Here is a 6,909-nt window from a genome sequence, read left to right as displayed (position 1 = left end):
CCACAGGGGCCACTCACCACCCCACAGAGGCCACTCACCACCCCACAGAGGCCACTCACCAACCCACAGGGGCCACTCACCACCCCACAGAGGCCACTCACCGCCCCACAGGCGCCACTCACCACCCCACAGGGGCCACTCACCGCCCCACAGGGGCCACTCACCACCCACAGGGGCCACTCACCACCCCACAGAGGCCACTCACCACCCCACAGAGGCCACTCACCAACCCACAGGGGCCACTCACCGCCCCACAGGGGCCACTCACCACCCCACAGAGGCCACTCACCGCCCCACAGAGGCCACTCACCACCCCACAGGGGCCACTCACCACCCCACAGGGGCCACTCACCACCCCACAGGCGCCACTCACCACCCCACAGGGGCCACTCACCACCCCACAGAGGCCACTCACCGCCCCACAGAGGCCACTCACCACCCCACAGGGGCCACTCACCGCTCCACAGGGGCCACTCACCGCCCCACAGGGGCCACTCACCACCCCACAGGGGCCACTCACCACCCCACAGGGGCCACTCACCACCCCACAGGCGCCACTCACCACCCCACAGGGGCCACTCACCACCCCACAGAGGCCACTCACCACCCCACAGGGGCCACTCACCACCCCACAGGGGCCACTCACCGCTCCACAGGGGCCACTCACCGCCCCACAGGGGCCACTCACCACCCCACAGGGGCCACTCACCACCCCACAGGGGCCACTCACCACCCCACAGGGGCCACTCACCACCCCACAAGCGCCACTCACCACCCCACAGAGGCCACTCACCAACCCACAGAGGCCACTCACCGCCCCACAGGGGCCACTCACCACCCCACAGAGGCCACTCACCACCCCACAGGGGCCACTCACCACCCCACAGGGGCCACTCACCACCCCACAGGGGCCACTCACCGCCCCACAGAGGCCACTCACAACCCCACAGGGGCCACTCACCACCCCACAGAGGCCACTCACCACCCCACAGGGGCCACTCACCACCCCACAGGGGCCACTCACCACCCCACAGAGGCCACTCACCACCCCACAGAGGCCACTCACCAACCCACAGGGGCCACTCACCACCCCACAGAGGCCACTCACCGCCCCACAGGCGCCACTCACCACCCCACAGGGGCCACTCACCGCCCCACAGGGGCCACTCACCACCCCACAGGGGCCACTCACCACCCCACAGAGGCCACTCACCACCCCACAGAGGCCACTCACCAACCCACAGGGGCCACTCACCGCCCCACAGGGGCCACTCACCACCCCACAGAGGCCACTCACCGCCCCACAGAGGCCACTCACCACCCCACAGGGGCCACTCACCACCCCACAGGGGCCACTCACCACCCCACAGGCGCCACTCACCACCCCACAGGGGCCACTCACCACCCCACAGAGGCCACTCACCGCCCCACAGAGGCCACTCACCACCCCACAGGGGCCACTCACCGCTCCACAGGGGCCACTCACCGCCCCACAGGGGCCACTCACCACCCCACAGGGGCCACTCACCACCCCACAGGCGCCACTCACCACCCCACAGGCGCCACTCACCACCCCACAGGGGCCACTCACCACCCCACAGAGGCCACTCACCACCCCACAGGGGCCACTCACCACCCCACAGGGGCCACTCACCGCTCCACAGGGGCCACTCACCGCCCCACAGGGGCCACTCACCACCCCACAGGGGCCACTCACCACCCCACAGAAGCCACTCACCACCCCACAGGGGCCACTCACCACCCCACAGGGGCCACTCACCACCCCACAGAGGCCACTCACCACCCCACAGGGGCCACTCACCACCCCACAGGGGCCACTCACCACCCCACAGGGGCCACTCACCGCTCCACAGGGGCCACTCACCGCCCCACAGGGGCCACTCACCGCCCCACAGGGGCCACTCACCGCCCCTCAGGAGCCACTCACCGCTCCACAGGGGCCACTCACCGCCCCACAGGGGCCACTCACCACCCCACAGGGGCCACTCACCACCCCTCAGGGGCCACTCACCGCTCCACAGGGGCCACTCACCGCCCCACAGAGGCCATTCACCGCTCCACAGAGGGCCGCTCACCGCTCCACAGGGGCCACTCACCGCTCCACAGGGGCCACTCACCGCTCCACAGAGGGCCACTCACCGCTTCACAGAGGGCCACTCACCGCTCCACAGAGGGCCACTCACCGCTCCACAGAGGGCCACTCACCGCTCCACAGGAGCCACTCACCGCTCCACAGAGGGCTTTCATTCCTTGCGCCAAGGGCCCAACCGCCTGCCCTTTGCGGTCCCAGTGGAAAGTTCGTCACCACCACAAAGCCCTGGCGGTAACAATTAAATCCACAAGAACAAAAACATTTCCACAATGGAAAGAAGAATCGAGGTGCAGTAAAAGGCAGGGAGACCTTTGTAGCTGTACCGCGCAGAGCTCGAGGCAGAGCTCGCTCGCGATTGAAGCGAGGAGCTATGCGAACCGCACCTGGGCAGCGGCCAGTCAATAATAGATTCACGAGACAAAGATCCTCCGGAGAGTCTTAACAGACTGTGCTGGGGAAAGTTGCTGTTGGCGAGAAGCAGCCATGAAGTCCGGCAGGGGCGCACGAGGCGGTGGGTGGCCAGCACCACGCACGAACCGCCTTTGTCTTTAAATATATTCACTCTCGCGCGCACACGCGCAGGTACCGAGCGAGCTACTTGCTTCAGCAACCAGCCTGCCACCGCCTTCTATCGCCTTGAGGATCGTCATCGTAATCTTAATCATCGTCCCGCGTGTTCCCTCTGGAAAGCCCCACTGAGTCTCAAGACTCTTTTTCAGGAGGCTTCTGCCCAGCAGCGCAACGAGTGTGGGAGCAGGCAGAATCAGAAGGTGCATTGCACCCCCCCCCCCCCCCCCACGGTGGCCAAAGCGATAAGTCGGGGAACCCTTGACAACCACCATGAGATTTGTTTTCAACAACAGTGTAAAAAGAACAAAAACGTATGTAACGACGTGATTAGGCAAGATGAGCCGTGATATATAATAACCTGGGTGTAACCGTGCGAGACAAATCAAATATTGGGGCCCCACCTTACCGATTGCCTTCAGCTGATAGTGTCGTCACTACTCCACTGGTTCTGCCAAGTTGTTGCAGTAGCATTCATTCTTGATAGTATTTATGTATGTTGCACTTCTTTCGCACCGTACGTAGCCAACCGTGCTAATTTTCTAATAATCAATCTGCAGGTGTTGTTTGAGCCATTGGGGTGTTTGGCCAATGCGTGCGTGTGTGCGTTGCTAGCTATGGGAGGTAACCAGAGAACCCGGAGGGAGCCCATGTCTAACAGGAGAACATGCAAGCGTCACGCAGAGAGGCGCCTAGGTTGGGAATCGCACCCAGCGCGTCTTTACATCAGGCGAGAGTTGTTACCACTGTGCCACCCTGCCACCCTACATTCCACGGAAGCGACATTACAGTCATTACTCGGTGCACGAATGCTGAGGAATATCCACAAGTATTTGGCACGGGATGTGAAGCAATTTAAACTAAACTATTTTACTAAAACAGTTTTATTATTTTACCAGGTGAGGCCCACTGAGCTATATATTGACCTGGCCGCACACGATAGCTCAAGGAAGTGGCTTATCGTGTGGAAATGTAGAGCAGCCACATACTCGAAAAGCGTGTTTCTAAATGTGGAGGACCCGGAGAAAAATCCACGCAACCACGGGTAAGAGAGAAACACACACAAACTCAAAATATACAGGTGACAGGGTTGGGATCGATCCCACGACCTCCTGTACACCAGGCGAGCCAGTGCCGGATTAAGCTCGTGCGGGGCCTGTAGAATGTTATTAAGAGGCCCTAAACATCACGGTTGAAATTATGTCTGTGTTTGTATATAATAGCACAAGTCAGATCTGAAACACGGCAGAACTGATTCTTCGGCCGTTGCCGATCATTGCTACAACTCGGTGGGCTCTCATGAAATTATCTTTTCCGAGACCAAGGTTCTCTGCAAACCTCCTGGCTACCATCAAAGGTTTGTACACGAAGCCATACAAATATACAAACACAGACATAATTTCAACCGTGATGATGGGTACAAACTTAGTAATCATTGGAAAGATGTTATTAACCACGCAAAAAAGACTTAATTACACTTTTTTGGACCATCTTATCTGACAGGCACTATTTTACTTTACTTTACCGAGTGTTTAACAGTAATCTCTTCATTGTTCAGCCAGCATTGGTATAAACAATGGCATTTCCGTTCTTTTATATCATGTGTATCAGGCCTCCCCCTCCCCCCTCTCTGTCCAATGCGTTGGCGTGTGCAGCAGTTTGTCTCTTGCGCACAATCGCTTCCACGCCGTCGCCCACCCTTTTGGCCCCGCCCCCTCCCTCCCGATACGTTCCATTCATTGGCTACCACATTCTGATGAGCTCCCCCCCCCCCCTCTCCTCCCCCCTCAACTCGCTTTTAAGGGATTGCATCTTGAATCATTGCCTCACTTGATGCAGCTAATCTGGCTGTGACGGTCCCACCTGATGACGGAGACTTGTGTTGCCTCCGAAACGTCATGATCTTTATTTTATTTTTATTAATTTTGATGTTTTACCTACGTGACTTTACCGAAAAAACCTAAGAATATGAATCCTTGCAGTCACGAAAGCTTCAAATCTAGAATTAATACGATAACATTAAAATCCATACGGTAGCCTAGAACGATATAAAACTAACCTCGTTGATCATGAACAATGCGGGTTTCCAAGGGTAACCAGCGAGCGAGAACAAATTACCTCATGCTTGCAGTTACTAACTAGCTAGTTAGGGATGCCTCACAAAATGGACAATTTGTTTAAAACATTGACGTCCATGGTGCGGGTGTGTAGTCAGAACCGTGCTCTGTGTGGAGAGGCAGATATCGGGGAGGTGATGGTGCTGGCGTCTCTCGATCCGTGTCGTCGTCTCTGCGGAGTCTTCCCCCCACCCCCGACTCCCGCCGGGGCTTCAGCGGGAGATTGATGGCGACGTGACGAGCGAGGCTGGGTTCGCCCCGGGGGTGGTGCACGAACAGCAGCAGACTCGGGCAGATCTGGTTGCAGTGGTGGCGCGGATGGTGATGGTGGTGGAGGTTGTTTTGTCTGAATCTGTCTCGAGACCTGTCGGCGAGCATTCTAACACTTCACGTGTCCTCAAAGTGCACCTGGCCTTCACTTTGTGGTGAATGGCGGGTTTTGTGGTTTGTGTACACGTGTGTATGTGTGTGTCTGTGTGTGAGTTGGAGACGCTGCTGCTGAAACTGGAGCATGCCACTAAGAGATGGGGCCTTACCATCAGCCCCACCAAAACTAAGCACCTGCCTGGGTATTTTGTACCATCGGACACTCCACCCACACAACTCCCAATCGGTGATGGGGCAGTTGTGGAGAGAGTGGAGAGTTTCCCATACCTGGGCAGTGTGCTCATGACCGGCTCCGGCTTAACAGCAGAGGTCTCACTCCGAATCAGTCGAGCGGCATTATGTTTTCATCGGTTGCGTAACGCTGTGTGGAAGCTACCTGGTCTGTCGCTCCGCACAAAGCTTCAGGTCTTCTTGACCACGGTCATTCCCTCCCTTCTCTACGCTTGCGAAACGTGGACCCCCCTAATGGAGCATCTTCGCCGGTTAGAAACATTTAGGCTGGCCTGCCTACGATCCATCCTAGGTTTAACCAGGCTGGATTGTGTGAGGAGCTCACAAATCCTCGAAAGATCTGGACAAAGTCCCATCGGTGAGCACCTCCGGCAGACAAGACTGCGTTGGCTGGGCCATGTAGCCCGCATGCCCAGCCACCGCATGCCGAAACAGCTTTTGTTCGGCCGGATCGAGGGGGCTAAATGGGCGCGGCACGGGCTGGAGAAGAGATGGAGTGATGTGGTACAGGAGGACGTGGAGCTGAGTGGACTTGCCGATGACTGGTACCAGCGGTGTCAAGATCGGCCTCTGTGGAGGGGGCTCGTGAAGGACGTTACTGGGCAGTTGGAGGCAGTCGTCCTCCAGCAACAACGGGGGGTGGAGGAGCGACGCTCACAACAACGAGTGGAGTGCCGTGTGGCTAAAGCACAGCAAGTTGGCACAGTAGGGGGCACAGGTCATGCATCAGCCAGTCATCTCAAGTCAGTCGACCCGTGGCACCTGGGTCTGCCCCGTGACCTCCTCTCAACGGGCTTTCGACACTTCACGTGGCCTCAACGTGCACATAGTTGTAGTCTGTGTGTGTCTGTGTGTCTCTGTGTGTGTCTGTGTGTGGGGAGCGGTAGTGTAGCGGTTAGAACGCTGCGTTATAAACCCAACGACCCGGGTTCGATTTCCGTTCACGGCCAATACCAGTGACTATTATCTGAACTGGTTCTGGGCCTCCCCTAGGTCGACTCAGCCTTAAATGAGTACCTGGTATAGTGTGTAAACATCGCCACTGGGGAGACAAAGGCGGTCGGGCGTGGTGCTGGCCACCCAACCCCCTCGTGTACCGTTGCGGCTATCATATGTACTCGCTAATAGCACTTGCCCTAGCAGTCTGTTGAAGGCTCTATGGGGGATCTTTGTCTTTGTTAATGGCAATGGTGTTGGGCGTGCTGATATTGATGTTGGTTGTCGTGGTGTAAATGTTGGAACAGGGAGCGGTGGCGCAGTGGTTAGTGCACTGCGCTACGATTAATGACCCAAGTTCGATTCCCGCTCAACATCAGTGACGAATATCTGAACAGGTTCTGGGCCTCCCCTATGTCAACTCAGCATTAAATTAATACCTGGTATGGTGTATACACATCAGCATAACAATGACCTGACGATGACATCACTACCACCTCCACTATCACGAACATCACAACCACCAACACAAACCTACAAGCAACTGCATTGGCAATA

This window comes from Lethenteron reissneri, chromosome 47, assembly GCF_015708825.2.
Source record: "Lethenteron reissneri isolate LAM-NWPU_2019-01 chromosome 47, ASM1570882v1, whole genome shotgun sequence".
NCBI lineage: Eukaryota > Metazoa > Chordata > Hyperoartia > Petromyzontiformes > Petromyzontidae > Lethenteron > Lethenteron reissneri.
The sequence above is the reverse complement of the archived record's forward strand: the minus strand, read 5'-3'. Positions refer to the sequence as shown.